The sequence below is a fragment of the Microtus ochrogaster genome, chromosome 17 (genome assembly GCF_000317375.1).
Source record: "Microtus ochrogaster isolate Prairie Vole_2 chromosome 17, MicOch1.0, whole genome shotgun sequence".
Taxonomy (NCBI): domain Eukaryota; kingdom Metazoa; phylum Chordata; class Mammalia; order Rodentia; family Cricetidae; genus Microtus; species Microtus ochrogaster.
This window is the reverse complement of record NC_022019.1, coordinates 12,024,967-12,046,909: the sequence shown is the minus strand read 5'-3', so window position 1 is coordinate 12,046,909 and position 21,943 is coordinate 12,024,967. Positions and strand designations below refer to the sequence as shown.

Sequence of the window (21,943 nt, the reverse complement as noted above, 5' to 3'; positions counted from 1 at the left end):
AGATAATTATGAGCTACTATCATTTGTAGCTCAAAGTTTCAAATGGAAACAGTAAATAGTGAAGCAAATTCTGCACTGTTTAAAAACAGCAACCAGGACCTGGTGGCGGTGATACATGCCTTTAGTCTTAGCTCTCGGAAGGCAGAGGCAAGCAGATCTTTGAGTTAGAGGCCAGCCTGGTCTACAGAATGAGTTCCAGGGCAGCTAGGGAAACATTGCACAGAGAAACCGTGTCTTGAAAAACAACAACAACAACAAACCCCTAAAACAAACAAACAAACAAACAAAAAGCCTGTAGCATGAGTTCTAGTATATCTTAATAATAAAAGCTCAGAGTCAAATATTGGGGAAAATGCTGAGAGATCAGGGAGACAAAGGAGCAAAACCTTACCTCTTCAACTTTCCATCTGAAAAGAGATTTGAGTTCCTGTTTCTTCCTGCCTTCTCACTTCCTCCCTCCCTCCAGCAATTCACTTCCTGTCTGTCTGTACAGACCTCCAGACCTCTATGGTTAGCTAGTGGCTAGCTCTGCCCTCTGATCTTCATGTAAGCTTTATTTGTACAAACAAGAAATCACCACATGAACCAAAACAAAAACACAAACAACAACAGCAAAACAACAACAACAAAACAGAACAAAAATCAGCAACTAGGTTGGGTTTATTTTCAGGATTTACTTCAGAAAAAAAATTCTTTTAAAATTCAAAAAGCAATTATTAACCCTGAAGAGACAGCTCAGTACTGTGCTCACCTTCAATGCATAAGAATCCCAGTTTGATCCCAGAATTCATGTAGAATATTGGCTGTTGTGGTATATTTTTTTATTTCTGTGCTGGGGAGGTAGACAATGACAGACCTCTGGGGCTCCCTGACTAACCAGTGTAGCCTGTTTAACAAGTTCTGGCTAAAAAGAGAGACCCTGTCTCAAAGAAACAAGGCAGATGAAGTTTAACAAATGATACTCAACATTGTCTGTCCTCCGGCCTCCAAACACACGTATCCTCCCATGCACCCCCCCCCCACACGTACATCTGCCTCCCCCACAAGTACGTGCAAAAGCCAGAAAGGGGTGGGGGAGATTTGGAGGGAACCAGAGCCTTAGTCATAGCTGGTAGCTTTGTGTCTACACCAGGATGTCATTGCTATGTGCCGCGGTCCTATCAGGAGCAAGCTGGGCCTGGCGCCACCTCAGCAACTTTCCTGTTGGCTTCCTGCTTTCTGCTTGTGGGCAGGTCGCTGGACGACTTTCATCTTCTAATTTTATAAAGCCCTATCTCAGCCAAACCACCGTGACAAATTTATATGTCACTTATGAATCAGAAAGCAAAATTATCCGTCTCTTGGGTGTCTGGTTTTGAGACAAGGGTCTCACTATGTAACCTAGGCTGGGCTTGAACTCATGGAAATTTACCTGTCTTAGGCTCCTAATCACTGTGTCATCATGCTGAGATAATTAAGAACAATTTACAATTTTTCATGAAAATGTGCAAAGCTGCACAGTTGTGCCAAGTGGGTACGACAGTGACACTCCCTCCTTCGAACTCTTCATTCTCCGCTCAGCCAACACCATCACCACTTTAACCATTCCAACTTCCCTTAGGTCCCACTGTAAAAACTGCCACCTCCACGTGCTGTTTATCAGTGTCGCCCTCATGTGCTTTGGGACCTGGATGAGATGACTGTTTACTGTGGCAGAGAGGGTGCCTCGGGGGAGATGACTCTGTGCACTGGGAAGTCACAGAGGAGCTGGAGATGGCTAGAGAGGCCAAGGATGTCAACCCGGGTATGAGGGATGGTGGTGTGCGTGGATGTGGGCAGCAGGAAATACTGAGGCATCTTGGGATAGTCTGCAGGATGACTCTGCAGACCAGATGTGGGTTCCATATGCGGGGTGGGCAGAACATCCGACGGAGACCAAATGAAGAAGGCCTGTCCTTGTCAGTTGTGTTGAAAGCCCAAGGTGGACACAAAGGTGAGAAAGGGTGGACTTCCTCTCTCCCCTCGAGCTGGGACATCCATCTTCTCCTGTCCATGGACATTGGAGCCTCTCTTCCTGGCCTAGGGTTTGCAGCAATGAGTCCCCAAGACCTCTGACTCACAGACTGAGGACCCTAGGCCTCCTTAGCTTTCAGAACCTCATGATCTATTTTTTTTTTCTTCTTTCATACAATACATCTTGGCCGCAGTTTCCCCTCCCTCTACTCCTCCTAGCTCTGCCTCTTTCCCCCCAGATCCACTTCTTCTCACTTTCCCTTCAGAAAAGAGCAGTCCTCCCTGGGATAGCAACTGAGCATGGCATAACAAAAGGCATTAAGACTGGGCACATAATCTCATATTAAGGCTGGGAGAGGCAATCCAGTTGGAGGGAAAGGGTCCCAAGAGCAGGAAAAAGAGTCAGAGACACCCCCACTCCCTCTGTTAGGACTCCCACAAGGACACTGAGCTACACAACCATAACGTTTGAAGGATCTAGCTCAGCCCCATACAGGCACTGTGATTGCCACTTCCGTTTCTGTGAGTCCCTATGAACCCTGGTTAGTTGATTCTGTTGTCCATGTTCTCTTGGGTATCCTTGACCCCTCTGGCTCCAATATTTTTCCTTTTCTCTCTTCTGAGGGTTTCCCCAAGCCCCACCTAATGTTTGGCTGTGGGTCTGTGCCTCTGCTCCCATCAGCTGCTGGATGAGGCTTCTGATGACAACTGGGCTAGGCACTGATCTGCTTTTTTGGCTGGAATGGCCTGCTGTGTTCTAATTTTTATAATGAATTTTAGTTCTATCCACATCTATAACTACATCCTTGTCTGTAACCTATGATTCCATTTCTCTGAAGAACCCAGTTCACACAGTGTGTCTGATTGCATATGGCAGTAGCTGGGGACAGAGGGGAGAGTAGTTTCCACAGATGGCCTTGAGGGTTTGAATTTTTCCCTGTAGTTGCTGGAGGTTTATTGAAGGACTTAAAAGAGAGCCAAGGTGTGTTTTGGAACATATTTCCTTCTTTCTCTTTCCCCAGGCCCAGCCCTAGTGAAGTCAGCCTCTGTGTGAGGACAGGCTGTGGTAACAGCATACTCCACAGACCTAAAGCTGCTGGGCCCCTGGAGTACCTGCCCAGTCTCCCTTGGGGGTTGAGAGCATCTCTGGAGTCCCTAACACCTTAGCCATCCAGGATGAAGTCATACCAAATGTCACCTGCATTCTCTTGCCCCAGAGAAAAGGTCCCCTGTCTCCCCTCAGACAACGGGCATGCCCACAGGCTGGGGAAGCAGGGGTGAGCCAAGAGTGGGGTTTTGGGGTGTTCCACTTCCCGAATCACTTCTGGGAGGAGACGGGGAAGCATCATAATGGCATCAGGCCCTTCTGCTTCAAGCTAGACTCCATCAGTCATGATAGTGAAGTTACAAACCAAGAACGATGGATTATGGTTGTCCTCTACCTCTGTGGGTTCCACATTGACAGATCCAAGCATCTGTGGATCTAAAATATGTTTTTTCACATTTCCAGAATGTTCCAAAAAAAATGAAACTTGAACTTGCCAAGAGTCAAATACTATAACGAGTGAAACAAATGCATGAATCAATGTGGAAGCCCTGGGTAGCTATCATAGGATATCTAAAAATAATTAAAATGACACGGGCATGTGGATTCAGGTTCTATGCCTACACTGTACCCTTTTATAGCAGGGACTTGGGCATTGTGGATTTTGGCGTCTCTGGGTGTTCTGAAACCAGTTTCCTATGGAAACTGTGGGGTGACTGTAAACGGAACCAGATAGGGAAGACAACTTGTCTCTTCCTGATTCTTGCTCATCAAGCAGTTTTGATCATAATACCGCCTAGAGACACCTTGTAGGTCTTGTTCCTTTTGGTCCCATTGGTTAGTCCTCCCGCCATCTGCAGACTGCGGACTATGTGGGAATGAACCTTAAACCACAATACACTGGGATCACCCATCGCTGTGGGGAAGCCATTGATGCTCAGGGCTTGAAGCACAGTACCAGAAGGTAGTTTGCTGTTATGTGAAATAAATCCCACCCAGGTCCTGAGAGTTCTCTTGGGTGACTCTGTTTCTTTCTTCTTGGGATAATTTCCACATGTTGTACCAGCCTTCTAGGCACCCAAATGCCCCAACCTAGTCTATACTCTGGTACAGTACCCCATTCAAGGAAAAATGGGCTGGCCACAGTGGCTGGAAGCTCTTTTCCCTCTGCATTCTTCTTCCTGGCCCCTGAAGGGCTTCTGTGATGGCCCTTGAGATGTTCCACTTTGGCTCTGCCTTTTTCCAGTTGGAGACACACATCCTGGCTCTTCTCTCTCGCCATCCCAGAGAACTCTTAGAACACCACACATGAAGTTCTATAACTGTATTCATGGACCCAGTGTAGCGATTCAAAGCTTGTGAATTCTGTTAATTTATTTTTCATTTTTCTAATACCTTTTTTTTTTTTTTGAGACAGCACTGGTGGTTCTAACCCTCTATGTAGACCAGGCTGGCCTTAAACTCAAGAAGATCTTGTGCCTCCCAAGTGCTGAGATTAAAGACATAGACCACCATGTCTGGTCTAGTACACTTTAAATTCCTTAGTTTTTAAGCCTCTGCTGGGCCCTGAGATATAGGCAGGGGGACATAAAGTTACTATTAGAGGCATGGTGGCCTTTTGCCTCTGAGGACCTCACAGTCCTCAGCCAAGATAGGGGAGATACAGTGTGAAAGTTTAGTGTCAACATTCACCTCTGGACCTTACAGTAGTTCAGGAGGGTGGGGAAGACAGAAGGAAGGATGAACAGGGGAGAAGGAAAGAGGTTCTCACATGCCCGTCTGGACTGTGAAGCCTTGAAGGCTGGAATAGATGCTGTGTAAACAGTCTATCCCTGAGTCAGGTGCAGTCAAGGCCCAGATCCAGAGAGCGTTGGTCCACTGCCCACCCCCATTACAGAGCAAGGTGATCCAGGCCAATTAGTTAACACCTTTGAGACTTGGTTTCCTCATCTGTAGAAGAACAGCAGTCACTCTCGCACCAGATGGGCTTGATGGGAAATGAAGGATGACAACATCCAGCAAACTCACCGCAGAGAACTGAACCCGTGGAAGGATCAAGACACAGCTGTCTCAGGCTGAGATTGAAAGGCAAATGTGACAAACCCCTTTATTTGACAAAATGAAGAGTGGGTCCCTGAAGCACTGGGCTTAAAGAGTGCTGTATCGGTTACTTTTGCGTTATTATATCCAAAATACATAATGGAAGCAATTAAAGAAAGGAAAGATACATTTTGGCTCAGGATTTGAGGGCGTTTTGGCCCATCACAGAGGGAAAGACATGCCAGTATTCATGGTGATGTCCATGGAGATGGAGATTTATAGAAGAGGCCTCTTGTATCATCGTGGACCAGGAAGCAGCATATGAAAGGAAACGGAGATTGAATATCACCATCAAAGGCCATTTCCTATATATTATATTATATAGATAAATAAAGGGGATTTATTGGAATGACTTACAGGCTACAGTCCAGCTAATCTAATGATGGCTGGCTGTAACTGGATTTTTCTTGGACCACCAGTGCCCAAATCATGACACACTTACTATTAATTATCAATGTTTGGCCTTAGTTTAGGCTTGTTTCTAGCTAGTTTTTTTCTTTTTAACTTAAATCAACCCATTTCTATTAATCTATGTGCTTCCCTGAGGCTTATCCACCTCATCTACATACTGTTTGTCTGCTTTCCTGCTCCCTCCTTATCTAGCTGACTGGCTGGCCCCCAGCGGGCTGGCTGGCTCCCCCTTTCAAACTCTGCCTGCCAGCCCCACCTATCCCTCCTCTGCTTAACTATTGGCTGTTCATCTTTTTATTAGGCCAACTAGGTGCCTCAGACAGGCAAGGTTAAATAGCAACCCCTCTTTACCTCGTTAAACAAATGCCGCATAAACAAAAGCAACACATCTTCAGGTAGTGACACAATTATTCTGCAGCACAAACCAATGAAACATGTCTCTGCATAGTTAAGTAAATATTCTATTCCACAAAAGCTGGCTGTGAACATAAAGTGCAAGAATTCAGTAGTGTTCAGTCCATAAGGCTAGACACCTTGTTTGGTCTTCAGTGGATGCTAGAATCCTGGCGAAGTAGGCGCCATTGCAAGTGAAGGAACAGATGTGTTAGCAAGGTGAGGGCAAGCAGGCAAAGTGCCAAAACTTCCTCCTCTATGTCCCAATATAGGGTTCCAGCAGTGGGTATGACCGAGAAGGTGCGTTTTCCCACCTCAAGATCTGTATCAAAGCTGCGTGTCTTCCTACCCCAAAAGTCCAGGCTAGAAGTGGATTCACCCACTTCATACCAAGCAACAATACTCTCTCACAGGTATACCTTGCATTTCTGGGGGGTAGTTCATTCCAGACGTAGTCAAGTTGACAAACAAGAGTAGCCACCACAGCTAGGCACCACTCTTTAAAGGTTCCATTGCCTCCTATGACCGCAACACCAGCTGGTAAGTCTGTGGGGAGCATTTCAGACATGAGTAGTTGTTTGCATTTCTCAACTGGGCTTCAACTCTCTGAGAACTTGGAAATCAAAGGCAAGGGGATCAGAAGGAAGATCTCTCTGAGGTATGTATCACTTAGGCATTCTGTGAATCCGATCTTCCCTCCCAAGGCCTCAACCCCCTGCTACTCGCCACCCTGAGCATGCATAAGCATGGTGACAAAGGACATGCCTCTCTCCTATGCCACGATTAACGAGCCACTTGGAGTAGCTCCTGTGTGACTTCTGGAGCTGGGAGGCCACCGTGGACTGGCCTGACAATTGTAGCACTTGACTGACAGCTCTGTTTCAGAAGAGAGAATGCTCTGAGGATCAAGCAGGACCTGTGAGACTCATCCTGGAGCTGTCTTAGATACTGCCCACAGCAGGAGTTCCTAAGAGGAGAGGACTTACAGCATGAAGGAGCTGGCATAGACCCTCATCACGGACAGGTGCTAGCAGAGACTCCTGATCAACAAGACTAAATGTTCTCACCCCTCAGCCCTCACAGTGAAACCGCAAGGGAGAAGGGCCAGGAAATGGAGGAGAGGGCGGGGAAGCCCTCTAGGTCAGCTGTAGATACCTAAATGCACCTGGCCTGGAAGGGGAGAAGGTGGTGCCCTGCGGCCAGATGGACCTCGAGTGGAAACACTGATCACTGATCTGTGGATGCTGAGACCACCTGCTATTTGAATGGAGACAAGGCCATGAGGTGTACCAGAGCTTTCTCTCAGGGACAAGGCGAACTTACCAAGATGTCATTCTGTCCATAGTAAGATCTCACACAGCTGTTCTTGGCTGGGACAGCTTCCTGTCTCTAGCCACCAGGTGAATTCATGCTCTTCTTCCATCCAGACGAGAGCCGGTTGTCTCTTTTTAGCATCCTCCCCCTGTAGAGGCATAATTACACAAATATATTTGTGTAAGCTTGAAGCACTCAGTGTGGTGAAGGGGTGCCTATCTGTCATCAAGTGACAACTGGGACCAGATTTATTAGCAAGTTCATCGCTTCAGGCACCATATTCACTTTGCTGGTGTGAACCCTTAGGATGAACTCTCATCTTCAACGCCACAAATCTGTAATCACCGCACGGACCGTCCCATTCTCAGCACTTTCTCCCATTGACCCGCAGCGCCTCCCTGGCAATCCCGAGTCACACGCTGCATTCTCTTTTGACCCAGGCTCTTCTGCTTGCCTTTGGAAGAGAAAGAAGAGTACACGTCTCCTTCCAGGAAGACATGATGTACCTGCCAACACTTTCACTGTTTTGGGGCAACACTCTTCTTTTAATATTAGACGTAGATGTATGTAATGATATAGACATATACGTATAGACATACTACACTATGACATAGTGTTTGATTATTTCAAAATCATAGAGCAAGCTGAAGAGGTGGCTCAGAAGTTCAGAGCACTGGATGCTCCTCCCGAGGTCCTGAGCTCAATTCCTAGTACCCACATGGTGGCTCAGTACCATCTATAATGAGATCTGGTGTCCTCTTCTGGCATGAAGGCATGCATGTAGGCAAAACATTGTATACATAATAAATAGATAAATCATAAGAATTTTCTTTAAAAATCAAGATTTGTCCCTGCTTTCCACCACACCTAATGTATTCTTCTAATGTCCCTCCTTCTCTTTCTGCCCCTCTTGTTCCTCTCAGGCCACCATTCAGCCCTTGCCCATGTCTGGTGGCCCCTGATGACCTACTCATGACTACGGATAGAACTGCGTCTCCTGGACTAGTGGTCCTCAAGTTTCCTAACGCTGCAGCCCTTCCTTTAATTCAGTTCCTCATGCTGTGGTGACCCCCAACCATAAAATTATTTTTGTTGCTACCTCATAACTGTAATTTTCTACTGTTATGAATCTGTGTGTTGCAATGGTGTCAAAAGGGGTCATGACCACAGGTTAAAAACCACTGTTCTAGACACTCACAGAAATGGAATTATACCCTATAATTCCACTTTTAATCGACAGTGATCTGGACACACTGATTCATGGCCTTTCTGATCACAGTCCCATTGGCTCATAATCATGCGACTCCCCGCTTGTCACTTTTCTAACATACCTGTCTCTGGTTTTCTGTTAGTGCCTGGTTTATTTTGCTAGCACAGGAAAACGCCATTGGCTTTCTGCACGTGGACATTTCTGATTTCCTCTGGGTTTTGTATACGGATTGCTTTATCATAAGCAAATGTGTCTTTAAGAAAATCATCATTGCTTTAAACTGGTTTTGCAGCCTTCGAACTGGGTGGGACAGACCCTAAACTGCACAGGAAGGTGGATGAAGACAGAGGTAGCTCTTCAACAACCATTACGAGGGATTGTATGTATTTTCTCCTGCACCCTTACTTCCAGTTTCCTTTTAAGTTCTTCTGGGTCCTAACTCTCTACAAACCTTTAGTCTAGCAGGGCTGTTCAACCCTTTGACTTGGCCATGATGTCATCATCTGTACTGGGCCACATTCATAGCTATCTTGGGATGCATGCAGTCATGGGCTCCTGGTTTGTACCTGCCAGGGAGGGGTCTAAGTCAGCCTCACATCTACAGTCTACCTGAGGTTCTGAGCAAGTCAAGGAAGGAATGTATCAAGACGACCCCAGAAACGACTCCAGCTCATGAGTTCCAGAATATTCCCCTCAAAGAGACGCGTATAGCACATAGAAGTGGATGGCTGAAGAAGGGGGGCCCTCACTTCCTATCCCCAACTATGTATAAGTTGCCAGCTCTGGCATTTCTCAGGTGTCTGCCCCCAGGGACTCTGCAGTGTGTCAGAGGTGACTCTTCCTTTAGCCAGCAGATGCACGGAAGCCACTACTTTCCTGTGCACCTGTCTTCCTCCGTTTGGTCCAGCTAAATCCAAGTGCTGCACCACCAACAATGGCCTCTTGTTCAATGACGTTTTGGTAATGAGCACAGTATTGTTTTATTCTAAGTTGCTAACCCTGATGGACCACACACATGGGAATTCAGTAGCTCTTCGCTACACACAAACACACACATCCTGTGGCCAAGATCCTAGGCACCATACATATACTTGTCCTAAACTGGGCTGGGTAGATTCTCTTACTTTGAAATTTTGGAATTGGGATAGAGAGGGACTAGTCTGTGATTCTTTCATCAAGAGACATGGGGTGGGTATGCTAAAAGGCAGAGGGGGGGAGAGGGAGGGAGGAAGGGAGGGAGGGAGAGAGAGAGTGTGTGCCTTAAAGTTAGAAGGAAATAGCCTTTTAAATGTAGTTACAGAATGGGGGTAAATGAAGAATGGGGGAGGGGTTTCACAAGCAAGAGATTGAGAAGGTAGTGTGGACTAGATTTCCAGATTTTGTTTGATGACACCCCTCTAAACTTCGTGAAATTCTTGCTTTAGTTTCCAGGGGTTTGGAGAAGCTTCTGGTTCACCTATAGCAAAGTGAACTCTGAATAAGATGCAGCCTGCCATCAGGAAATCGAATTGCACACGACCTCACAGCTGGCCAGGCAGGGCTGTGGGGACAACAGGATTCCAACCAAGCTGGGAACGGAAGATGACTGCCAGTGGCAGGCAGCTGGGGGTAGCGGGCGCAATGGGCGTCAGCTGAGTTCTAGAACTTAGGTAGAGAAGTCAGGTTTTGCTGGAGTCCCCCTGGGGCTCCCGCAAGGTGCACAAGAGAGATACCCTTTTGGAGGCTGACAGGCTAAAGTAGATGAGAAAATCAGGTCGGTTATGCAAGCTCTCTCCCGACGGCCCCTCCTGCTGGAGGTATAGGATGGAGGGACCACTCAGAGTCTCTGCTCTAGAAGTTAATCACAGGACCGACTGAGCTGCGGCAGTGACACCCTGCAGCAACCTACATCGAGAACTAAATTTGGCGCACCACTTATGAAACAGTGAAGTTCTGGCAATTGAAACAAGGACATCGGGGCAGGGCCAGGGGAGTTGGGGAACCCTGTGCCTTCCCAGTCACTCTCCAGTTCATTCTTTGGTGTTGCAGGAGGGTGGGATGCCTGCTCCTGCTGCCCAGCCAGGAAGCACACTAAGACTCAGCTTGGAATCTCCATATCACTAACAAGATTGGCATGGAATTTCTCCACTGCAGTCCCAGGGAAGAATGCATTATGCAAACATGTATCCAGCCCTCTAGCTTCTGTCAAAGAACTGAGACCCACAGATACAGCTTGAACAACTATGGAGAGATACCTGTCACCTAAGGTGGCCTCCTTAAGTTAAACTGATGGATTGTCAATTAAGATTTTTCTAGGCTTTGTGCTGTGAGAAGAAGGTTAGCCTGAGGAACAGGTTTTTGTTGTTGTTGTTCGTTTTGTTTTCTGACTCATATCAATGACTAGAAGGTAGGCTGAGGCCTGTGGGTAAAAACGCAGGCCCAAGCCCAGAGGCTGCCAGCTCCCCTCAGAAGGCTCCTGTGAACACAGCCAGTTACTCCCCATCTCCCAGGATGGTCCGGAGGACCCCAGACGAGGAGATATCTTTGCATTAACCCTGAATCTTGCTACTGGCTAACCAAGGAAACAGTTCCAGGTCCAGCAAGGTTCACCACCATGCATTTGTCTCAGTCAAGGGTTGAGCCTGATGTAGTTTGTGCTTCCAGTAGGAACAACCCATGCAATGCTGGCTTGAGATTCCTGTAACTATGTCTGGATCGTTCCCTGTGGTTCTGTGGCAGATAGCCCCAGGTAGTGGGTCAGGCTGGAGAAGAAAGGGTCTTACTCGTGATCACCTCCCCTGGTGGCACAAATGAGAAATGCCCAACTCCCAGAGCCTTGGGTGTTTTAACTTTTGAGTCCCAGTTGGTGGCCCTGTCTCGGGAGGCTTAGGAGTTGTCTTATTAGAAGAAACATGTCCCTGGGGACAGGTTTTAAGAGTTTCAAGTTTGCCTTCTCTGCTTTTATGCTTGTGATTCAGGACGTGTGACCTCAGCTTCTTGCTCCTGCGGCCATGCCTGAGGCTTGCTGTCATGGTTCCCCATCAGAATGGATTATTATCCTCCTGGAATCATAAGCCTTCCGTGAGCTGCTTTGGTTGTGGTGTTTTATCACAGCCACAGAGAAGTAACCAGCGCTCCCCTGTAGTGGGAGCTGGTGAAGGAATTGCGCAGGGGGGATGGGGGGTGGAGGGTGGGGGTGGGGGTCTGTAGGTGTGACCATACCTCCAGGGGTGAGATAGGGACTCCTGTGCTGGGTAGGGCTGGTTGATTTGTTTTTTCCCCCGAGTTTAAATGGGATCCTAGAGATAGATAGTATATTTCCCTCTGTGGTCCAACACTGAGGACGTCAGTGCCACAGCAGTCAAGAATGGATGCTCTTTGTTAGGCAGCAAAGAGGATGACCCGCAGAAAGAAGAAAGTGTGGCAGCAGCTTGGGGGATAGAGGGAGAGAGAGGAAAGGGGATGGTCCATTATTTCTCTCCTCTTCCTTACCCTTGCTTCCTTCCCTCTTTCCTTCCCTTCTTCCTCGAGATAGGCTTTAATATAGCCCAGGCTGACTTTAAACACTCTGTAGATATGGATGACCTTGAACTTCTTTTTTTTTTAAATTTGCATTTTATGTGCATTGGTGTTTTGCCCGCATCTATGTCTGTGTGAGGGTGTTGGATCCTCTAGAACAGGAGTTACAGATAGTTGTGAGCTGTTATGTGGGTGCTGGGAATTGAACCCTGGTCCTCTGGAAGAGCAGCCAGTGCTCTTAACCACTGAGTCATCTCTCCAGGCCCCAATCTTGAGCTTCTGATTCTCCTGCCTCCACCTCCCACGTGCTGGCTGGGATTGCAGGCCTATCACACCAACACACCTGATGTATGCAGCACTCAGAATGGCACCCAGGGCCTCAAGCTTGTTCAAGCCACTGAGTCTCATCCCAGCTCCCACCTGTGGATCCCTCTGCTGGTTCTAGGAAACAGTCCTGACTCATTTCTTCTTCTTTCCTTTGTCTTTCTTTAGGAACTTTTGATTCTTAAATAGAGATTGGGAAGAATTTGCAGAGGAAGTAGAGACAGACCCATATTCCCTGCGCTCATTTCCAGCGACTACACCTTAGCTTCCACAGCACAGTGCCCGAGCTGGGACACTGACACTGGTCTAAGGTGTTAGCGCAGTTCTTGCCCTTTTACCATCGCTGTTGATTTTCATAGCAATTACCACACTCACGATGCAAAGTTGCTGGATTCCATAAGGATTTATTTTCCACCAATGCTGTTCCTAGTCTCTGCTAACTGCCAATCCTTTTTCTACCCCCGCAATCTTGTCATCATGTGACTAGCTCGTAAGCAGAATCATACAGTTTGTGGCCTTTGGAGATTGCTTTTTTTTTTTCTTCTCTTACTCGGAATCATCCCCTAAAGATCCACTCAAGCTGTGCTGATGGTCTATTCATTTTCAGGGCTGAATAGTAGTCCATGGGTTGACTTCCCCATGGTTGGCTTGGTCTTCACCTGTCAAAGACATCTTACTTCCACTTTGAGGCTATTATTAAGAAAACTTCCAAGCATATTTTCTTGTTTTTGCAAGGTATAAAAATACTCCAAGTCATACTTTTACAAGAATGTGACTTTCCATCCTCTGGGGAACCATGTCCAAGAGTGCAATTGCTTGGCCCTCTGGCTAATGTGTGTTTACTTAAGAAACAACCAAACTGTTTCTGAAGGAATTTTTACCATTTGACTTTTCCACCAGCAGTGTATGAGAGATCTAGTCTCTCTTCGTTCTTATCCTTCTTATCCGAGTTTGGTGGGTTTTTTTTTAAAGCATTTGTTATTTATTTATTATCTGTAGTTGTTTGGCTTTGATTTTTTTGTTTGTTTGTTTGTTTTGTTTTGAGACAGAGTCTCTCTACTTAGCTCAGGCCAGCCAGCCTCAAACTCAGTATCTTCCTGTCTCAGCATCCTGCATGTCGGGGTTGCAGGCATGCACCACAGCACCATCAACTTTAGCTGTTTTAATAAGTTTATGTGCAGGGTTGGAGAGACTGCACGAGACTTAAGACCATCTGCTATTCTTGCAGAGGATCCGAGTTTTCACCACTATCTATAACACCTGCTCCGGGTGATCCCAACAGCTTCTTCCAGCCTCCACGGGCACCTGCACTTAGTTGTGTGTGGACATTCCCCCTCCTCCCCACCCCTCCCCACTCGCCACAAAATAAATCTGTTTGGGAAAAATCCAGATGTGGCCTTGATGGAGAAAGTGTGCCACTGAGGGAAGGGAAGGCTTGAGGTTTCTAAAGCCAGTTTGCTTTCTGTTTCCTGTTTGTAATTCAGGATGTGAGTTCATGACTGCTCCTGCTGCCGCCATTCCCTGCCACGATAGACTCTCTTCTTCGGGAACCGTAAACCCAAATAAACCCTTTCTTCTGTAGGTTGCCTTGGTCATGGTGTCTTATATAGCAACAGAAAAGCAACCAATACCCCAGGGGTCTGTATATTTTCACTAAAAAATATATTTTAGTAGTTTCTGTTCATTTTCTAGTTGGATTGTGTGTTTAATAATAAAATAGTCTACTGTTAAATTTTAACAAAAATGTGTACGTGTGTTTTTTGCAGGTTTGAAGTGAGTTTCTGTTTCTTGTGGGCCAAATATCCATGGTTCATCTGCTGTGTAAGGACCATCCCAAGAGCTGACATTTCCTGAGGCCACGCTTTGTGCCAGGTGCTGTCCCCCTTGACACACAAGTCTTAGCTTCCTTGAAAAGGGCAGTTTTAATAAACACAATCTGCACTGTTATAAACATGAACTGTTCTGACTTAGTTTACAAACCCAACAGTCTGCATAAACCAGCAGCTCCCGCCCTCCAGCAAGGCTTCAAGGTGAAGGAACTGAGCCTGTGTCTCCACTGGCTGAAAGAGAATCTAAAGTGTCACAAGGGCCCATGAGTCAGAGCAGATTCTCTTCCAGTGAGACAAGCGTTCACATTTAACAATGACATCATCCGGACAGGTTGCTACTCACACAGAGACACTCACTGACAACATCCAGTTCTGCAAAGTCTGTATGAAGCAACCCTCAGGGCTTAGCCTCCTTGTAAGCAAAGGAAGACAAGCACCACCCGCTTACAATGTAGAGTTTTAGCTACTGCACTTGGTGCAAGCCAAGGGGACACAAGGGTTCAGGTCTACTGAATTCTCGTGTCAGGCTAAGATCCTATTTCCTGAGTATTGAAAGAGGTGCAAGTTCCCCATGGATCTTTAGCAGAACTACCCCAGCTGCGCACAGCGGTGACTGCGCACTCTTTTACGACAGGGCTGTGACTCAGTTCACCGAGAGGCACCTGCCGTGGGATTTCTGGCTCAAAATAAATGACTTGGGTCTCCAGGATGCAGCCAGGTAGCAGGTGGAGATCTGGGGGCTGAGTGTCCTTGTCATGTACAATCTGAGCTCTGACAGGTGGCACTGCAGAGACCAGGGTACAGATCTGTATATCTTGGGCCCTGCAGCCTTTGCCTGAGGTCCAGCTGCTGCACCGGTCTTTGGCTCACAGGGAAGCTGGCTTGGTAGGTACAGTGACAGCCTCTTGTGACCTGTCTTTCTCCGCTGAACGGTGTGAAGAGCAATCTCCAGCCAGCCTTCTCCACCAGTCCCCAGCCTCAGTCTCACCCTGCTAATCTCCTTGCTCAAACTCTGCTGTTTTCTTTAGTGGCTTTGGCCTTCTTTGGACTTGGGTGCTTGGTATATTTTCCTACAATAACCTAGTCTTTCTCCTTGTTTATCACTCTGTTTCAGCTCTTCGCTGAGACTCCTGGCAGTGACTCTACCTGGCGTATCTTCTCTTTCTAACACTATTTTTCTATTCTCTGTGCCTCAAAATCCAGATGGAGGCCTTTCTTCTTAACAGGTGCACTGAAGTGTCTTTGTTATACATGAAGTGGATAATCCCCTACAGAGTGATTGCACGTGTGCGTGACTGCGTGCGTGCGTGCGTGCGTGCGTGTGTGTGTGTGTGTGTGTGTGTGTGTGTGTGTAGGGGTGTGGTCATTATAGCCTGTCACTTGAGCACTAGTTAGATAATTCTAGAAAAGGAGCAGGGCTCCATCCACTTCCCTTCTCCACCCGTGTTCTTTGCCTTGGGTGGCGATGACCTGACTTTTTTCATCTCTCTCTTTTCCTCCTTCCCATGCAGGGCGACCGAGCCCATCTTCCCCTCTTTTAGTAGCAGCAGATATCTGATTGGGTACCATTGTCATGGCAACCCACTCTCTTTGCTCCCCCTACCTCCCTCCCCTTCCAGAACTAGCCAATCTGTGTGTGGAGGTCCAGACTCCTCTGGCTGGGAAGAGTGGACTGGGGGAGGGGAGAGGGCAGACGGTAGCCACTGAGCCACATGTTGTGGTCTGCTTAAATTTGGGCCTCAGTCTGGCATGCTAAGGGACGCCGCTGAGCCTGAACCGGAGACTGGGGGGGGGGTCCTTGTGGCATGTGGCGATGCTTATTAAGTTTCAGCAAGGATGGTAGTCTTCCCTGGCTGCACGGCTGAGGATGATGCCTCAAAGAACAGCCAGATGTGCTCTGCAACCCAAAGGCAGGGACACTCCTGTCTCAGCCACTTCCAACAGCATAAGATTGGTCTCTCCTCCGGATGTAAAGTCGGAGCTTTGGAGAGGTGTGTCGGCAAGGGGCCCTTGCAGAACAGCACGGGGTGATGAGTAGAGAGAAACCAACCTGTGTATCTCGGTTGGGGGTGAGGTGTGTGTGTGTGGGGGGGGTGAAGGGTGAACGCCAGGGTCAGAGTCTCTGCTTAGTTTCTAGGACAGGCTACACAGTGATCATGTGACATGTGTGCTGCATACTTTAGCCACCCCCTCAGGTGTTTGCGGGTGCTATTGCTGTTAAAACCTCCCCTCAAAACTGGCAGTGGCAGTGCATTCCTTTAATCCCAACACCTGTGAAAAGAAGGAACAGGCGGATCCATCTCTATGAGTTCAAGGGCAGCCTGGTCTACACAGAGATTTTTCTCAGCCCAGTCAAGGTTATATAGCAAGGCTGCACCTCAAACAACAACAGAAAAACAAACAAACAAACAAACATACAAATAAAAAAACCTCCTCCAAGTCTGAGCTGAATTCAAGGTGATTTGTGTGTTCTCAGAGTGTGGAGAATCAGAGGAGGAAAATCCCCACAATCGATACTGAACAAACCTTCCTTACAAAGGATGAGCCTCAAAGACATTAAAGCGTGTGGATGAAGGAAGTCTGCCACAGGGGGACAGATGTCGCATGATTCTCTCACACTAGGCACACAGGATAGGTAGATTTATTGGCGGCATAGAAGACAGAGGTTGGGAGAGGTGGATTTATGGCTTAAGGTTATGGATGAAAGTTAGGAGGGACGGAAGGCTTCTGAAGATGGGCAGTCTTTACACAACGTGGTAGCTGTACAATGCCGCTGAACGGTCTCCTTGTAAGTAGTTGAGAGAGTGAACCTTACATTTTGCACATCTTACAACCAAATATGACACCCTTCTAAGAAAAGGGAGTGAAACAAGGCTAGGTGGTAGTGTGTGCAGACCGGGAGGCTGAGAATGCATGGCAAGGGGCTTCGGAGGGAGAGGCACTTGGAGGGAGTGTCTTGCTCCACAGGGTGCTTGTCCTTCCTACTGTGCCTGTGCTGACAGGCAGTGTGTGAGCAGCTGATGGATCTGGACAGAGGATTCCCTCAGTCCCCAAGTCCCCGAGGAAAGCCACCACCAGTGACCTGTCACTGCCCTCCAGGAATCCACCTGGTATAATGGTCTCCATTTAATTTCCTACCTGTGGTTCTCTCTGGTTGGCTCAGGCCAACTGATTGGCCTGCAAGGACACAGTAGCGCTAGGTAGATTCTGCAGAAGAGACAGAGCAACATGTTTTTGAGGGAGGCCAGAGGGAAACCCTGCTCCCCCGGGACACCTGTAAGGCTGAAGCCCTCACTCACTCCTGGACCTGGGATTTCTGCAGCCTTTCCCCACCACATAAAGCATGCTTCCCATGTGTCAGCTCTTCTGAGGGAGCTGGGAACAGGCATCGAGTTCTCGGGGGGGGGCTATTTTTAGGGTTCATCTGTTCTTCCTATTGCTCCTCTAGATTCCATATTCTCCCTCCTCCAGATCTGAAGAGCTAAAGATTCAAGTCATTCATCCTTCCCCTAGCTTGCAAGCTGTGCTGGCGCCCCCACCTGCGGTACCACACCCTCTTTCTTGTCTCCTGGCCATGCTCACCGCCCCCCTTGCTTCCCCAGCCCCACAGGCAGCAGGGGAAAGCAGGTTCTTTGTCTGACATCATCTTCCACTCCCCAGCCTGCTAAGAGTTACTCACTCAGGCAATCCCTGCTCCACCGGAGGAGACCGTCCAATTGCCAAGCAACCCACTGCTAGCCAATCAGGGAGCTCGGAGGTGATGTCATGGCGAGAGCCCAGCAGTGGTGCTGATGTTGAGAGAAGCCCAGGGTACCACTAATTGAGGGAGTGAGAAGAGAGCAGCTCTCTTCGGAACCCGGACTGCAGGTAAGTAGAACTCAGATGCGGATAATCGGAGGGCTTTTCAAACAAAAGAAAGAAACAAAACAGCAGCCAGAGAGGGGGAGAAGCGAAGGGGCTTGGTGTCTATTGTGTTGCCTTTGGCTTCACTCCGTCGATTAAACTTTGTCAAATCCTGAGGGAGAAGCAGGGTGAGGCAAAATGATGCCGCTTAAAGAGGGATAAGGGTGGGCTCTGGACATCGGTTTCGTTCCAAATGAGTGGGACATGTCAGAGGTTTATGTTGAATTATTTCTGCATAAAAGATGTTCTGCTTTTGAGAGAGGAAGGTTTGTTGGAGCTCAGCTTCCTCTGAGGCTGTTCCGAATGAAGACCCCAGTCTAGCTGAAGAAGCTCTGCTTTTGCCATTTTCATCTTTTTTTTTTCATTGTTGTTCTTGTTTTTTTGGCTCTGTCTTTTCTTTCTCCTCTACCTCCGTGCAGTCTTACTTTTTCTCTCTCCGCCTTAAGGATACAGTGAGATCATCCCCTCTTGCTTGCCCCGCCCCACCCTGAGGTCAACCTAATTCTAACTGGCTCCGCCACTGGCTCTAAGTCAGAGAAAGCAAGCTTGTAGGACCACACCCAGGTTCTCTGCTCCTTGATCAGTTACAGTTAGGCCACCAACCCAGGAAGGAATTTTAGCATCTTTTCTCCCCTTTTCTCCCCATCCACGGATCCAGAGCTCTGATGTCCAGCACAGAGCTGTGTCCCCACGTGGCAGTGCTGTCTTTGTTTTATTTCTCCCAAGATCACAGGTATCTAGGAGCCCCATGGTTCTCAACCTGGACAGTTTAGGGGGATGCTTTAGAGGACAGGTCAGATAGCCTTAGGTCGTCCTGTCTGAAGACCCCAGGCAGGGATGATACCCTAGGTCCCAACACCAAGAGGACAGCGTATAGGACTACTGGCAATGACCTGCTGGAGTTCTGAGGGGCAAAGGGTAGAGATGGAATGTGGTGGAATCTGTCTCCCCTGAGGCTGGGGCCCCTCAAGGAGGAGAGTTCTCCCTCAGGTGGGTGCTTGGGGGATGAGATCATGCACCAGATGTGGAAATATGATAGCAGTGGAGGGAAGCAAAGGCAGAGGGGGCAGGTCAGTGCACACCCAGAAGACAGTCACGACCTTCCAGTCCCCTGCCCTTGTCTCTTGCTCCCTGCCTTGCAGATAGAGCTGTCTTCTTGGTCCCTTCCCCAGCTGCCCGGATCCCTCAACCTGGTCCCAGACTTCTTTTCCCCAGCTCCACCCAGTTACATCTGGAACAACTGGGAAGTGACTTGGGGGCTTTACCTGCTAGGGAGGTTCATCACAGAGCCTGCTGCCTTGTGGAAAGTGAGATCCCTATCACTGATGGCATTCAGGGGAAACCTGACGACCATGCCACAGAGACATCCTGGACATCTCTGTATGGCTGTGGAGGTTAATCCAGACCAGAGCCGTTGAACCAGGGCTGAAACCTAACTAGTGGGTAACAAAATCTATTTTGTAGAATGTAACTGATATTTAAAAAAAATAAAATTAGACAGCACAGAGTAGGAAAAAAGAAACACCTCGTATAATGGCTAGTGTTTCTTGTGCCTTTTTAGTTCTGTATTTTTGACTAGGTGTATATTTGTTTATATATGTGTGTGTGCTATTCAAATACACATGTATGCTCCTGGCCTGGTATTCATATGTTGGCTCACACATAAAATCTAGCTTTTATTGTGGATTCCAGTCAATAAATAGTTGAGAATCATTAGGCTAAGTGACTTTTGATTGTCTCTTCCAGCCCCAAGACTACACATTCATAGAAAATTCACTAGGCTGAACTTTTTTATTTAAAAATTTTAATTGTAGCAAAAATGTAATCAGCACCAAAATTGGCTGTCTTCATTATTTTAAGTGACTGATAAATAATGTTGTCCATGCAATGTTTAGGTGTTTTTTTTTTTTGTTGTTGTTAGACAGAGTTTCTCTGTAGCTTTGGAGTCTGTCTTGGAACTCACTCTGTAGACCAGGCTGGACTTGAACTCACAGAGTCTCTGCCAACAGTGCTGGGGTTTAAGGTGTGCGCCACCACCCAGCCTTCAGTGGACCTGTTATAGTCCCTAGTCCCACTCCTTACCACTAGTGCCCCACGGGCACCCCTCACTCACTTTCCACCTTCGAATGTGTCTCCACCAGGCGCCTCCTAGCACGGGACCTACTCATTATTTTCTGACTTATTTTACTTGGTATGCAGTTCTCCAGTTTCTATCCATATTGCAGATGGTGTGTCCCTGTTCCCAGGCACCAGATAAGTGACCCAAAGGTACAAGGAAATCTCAGTCTTGTTTAACCAGAAAGGCAATGCCACGTTCTGAAGGATTCCTAGGACTAGAGAATTTTGACCTTATAGCATGCACACTCAGAACACACTGTTGAACAGACATACCACAACCGCACCCTTATTCACGGTTTTGCCTTCCTTAGTCTCAGCTACCCAAGATCCATTACATCCAAAAATACTAAATGGTAATTTCCAGGAAAAAAAACAATTGAGGAATTTGAAATTTTTACCAATATAATGTTATTATTGCTAATTTTTTAATTGCTGTTGTTGGTCTTTAATTGTGCCTTCTGTATAGATTCTATTTTATCAGAAGTATATATATATCACCATATATATATATGTGAGATATGGTGTATTAGATAATTCAGCATTGTCTGTGGTTCTAGACATGCCAGGAACCTCTTGGGATGTATCTTTCGCAGATAAGAAAGGAGGAAGGGAACTGGGAAGTGGGAGTGTCTTCCACTTAGGTTTGGACATTTAATAAATAACCATATTTGCTTTTTAGGAGGGAACTGGGTTGGCTGATGCTTAATCAAGAAGGATGAAGTTGTAGAGATGTGGTTCAGAGGGAGAGTGCTGTGAACCAGGCACAAGGTCCTAGGTTTAGTTGCTAGTGTTTAATACAAAACAAAACAAAACCAAACCGAGCATCAGAGACTATGAACAGATACAGAGAATAAGATGGTTGAACAACAAAGGCAGACTATGGGACAAGGAAAACAGAGCAAGTGGGAGAAGGTAAGGAGAGGGAATGGTCTCTGCACCAAGCCAGCCATGTAGAGAGAAGGGGAAAACCCAAACTTACCTGTGGTCTTGATTTTAACCACCTGGATACTGAATCATCAAGATCGTCACCAAAGAGAACCTGGTTTTATTTTTCTCCCTGAAACACAAAGATCCTGTCTTTGTGTCCCACTTGGCCAGGACTTCAAGATCCAGTCCCCCAGACAATCCACAGAGACTCAGCGCTCTGTCCCACGCCCTTTTGTGCCAGGTCCTTCCTTGTGGAGCCTGTCACAAGTCAGGCCAGTCACACTCAGGCTTCTGCCCCTTTGGATCTGTCTCTTTTCTCTGCTCCTTCCCCAATCCACTACTTTCCACACGGTCAGGCAGTAGGACCCTGTGGGAGGGGACTTTGGAAGAGACTCCTGGATATGACTCTGTGGAATGAGGAGGCAATGTGCCTGTGTAGGAGTATGGTAGGGGAGATAAAGGGGGAGAGGGGGAGGGACATATGTGTGTGGGTGAGTGCATAGATCTCTATGGCTTCCTTTTTCCTGTTGGGTCTAGAATGTAAAAGTCTAAATTCTAAAAACAAAAAACAACCCCCACCCCAAAACCAAAATCAAATGCTTTTTTAAAAATGGCAGGGAAGGGTATTTTCTTCTTTGCTCGTTCCTCGCCCCTCCCCCGGATGATCATCTTGTAAATGGCTGTCTGGTGTCTTTATTGCAGGATTCAAGGAGGGTAAAATGATTCTAAGTATGTGATAAACTTGGGGTGGGGGTGGGGTAGAAAAACCCCAGAGGGAAGTTCTGAGAGGAGGAAGGAAAGTGGTAGCCTTCAGGAGTGAAGAGTCTCTGTTCCTTATGTGCAAAGTTAATGCCATGTGACCCTGTGTACAAAGGGTGT

At 47.3% G+C, this 21,943-nt stretch overlaps 1 protein-coding gene across 4 annotated transcripts in view; it reads left to right on the top strand.

Moving 5' to 3' along the window:
- The first annotated feature begins 17,889 nt into the window (after window positions 1-17,889).
- Window positions 17,890-21,943, top strand: part of Stmn4 (stathmin 4) — a 17,046-nt gene continuing 12,992 nt past the window's right edge. For 3 of the 4 annotated variants that reach the window (XM_005355485.3, XM_005355486.3, XM_005355483.3), the window contains exon 1: window positions 17,895-17,983. The gene's annotated coding sequence lies outside the window, so the exon portion shown is untranslated. Of the gene's footprint in view, window positions 17,984-21,943 lie in introns of all 4 variants that reach the window. The other variant, XM_005355484.2, reaches the window with a different exon arrangement.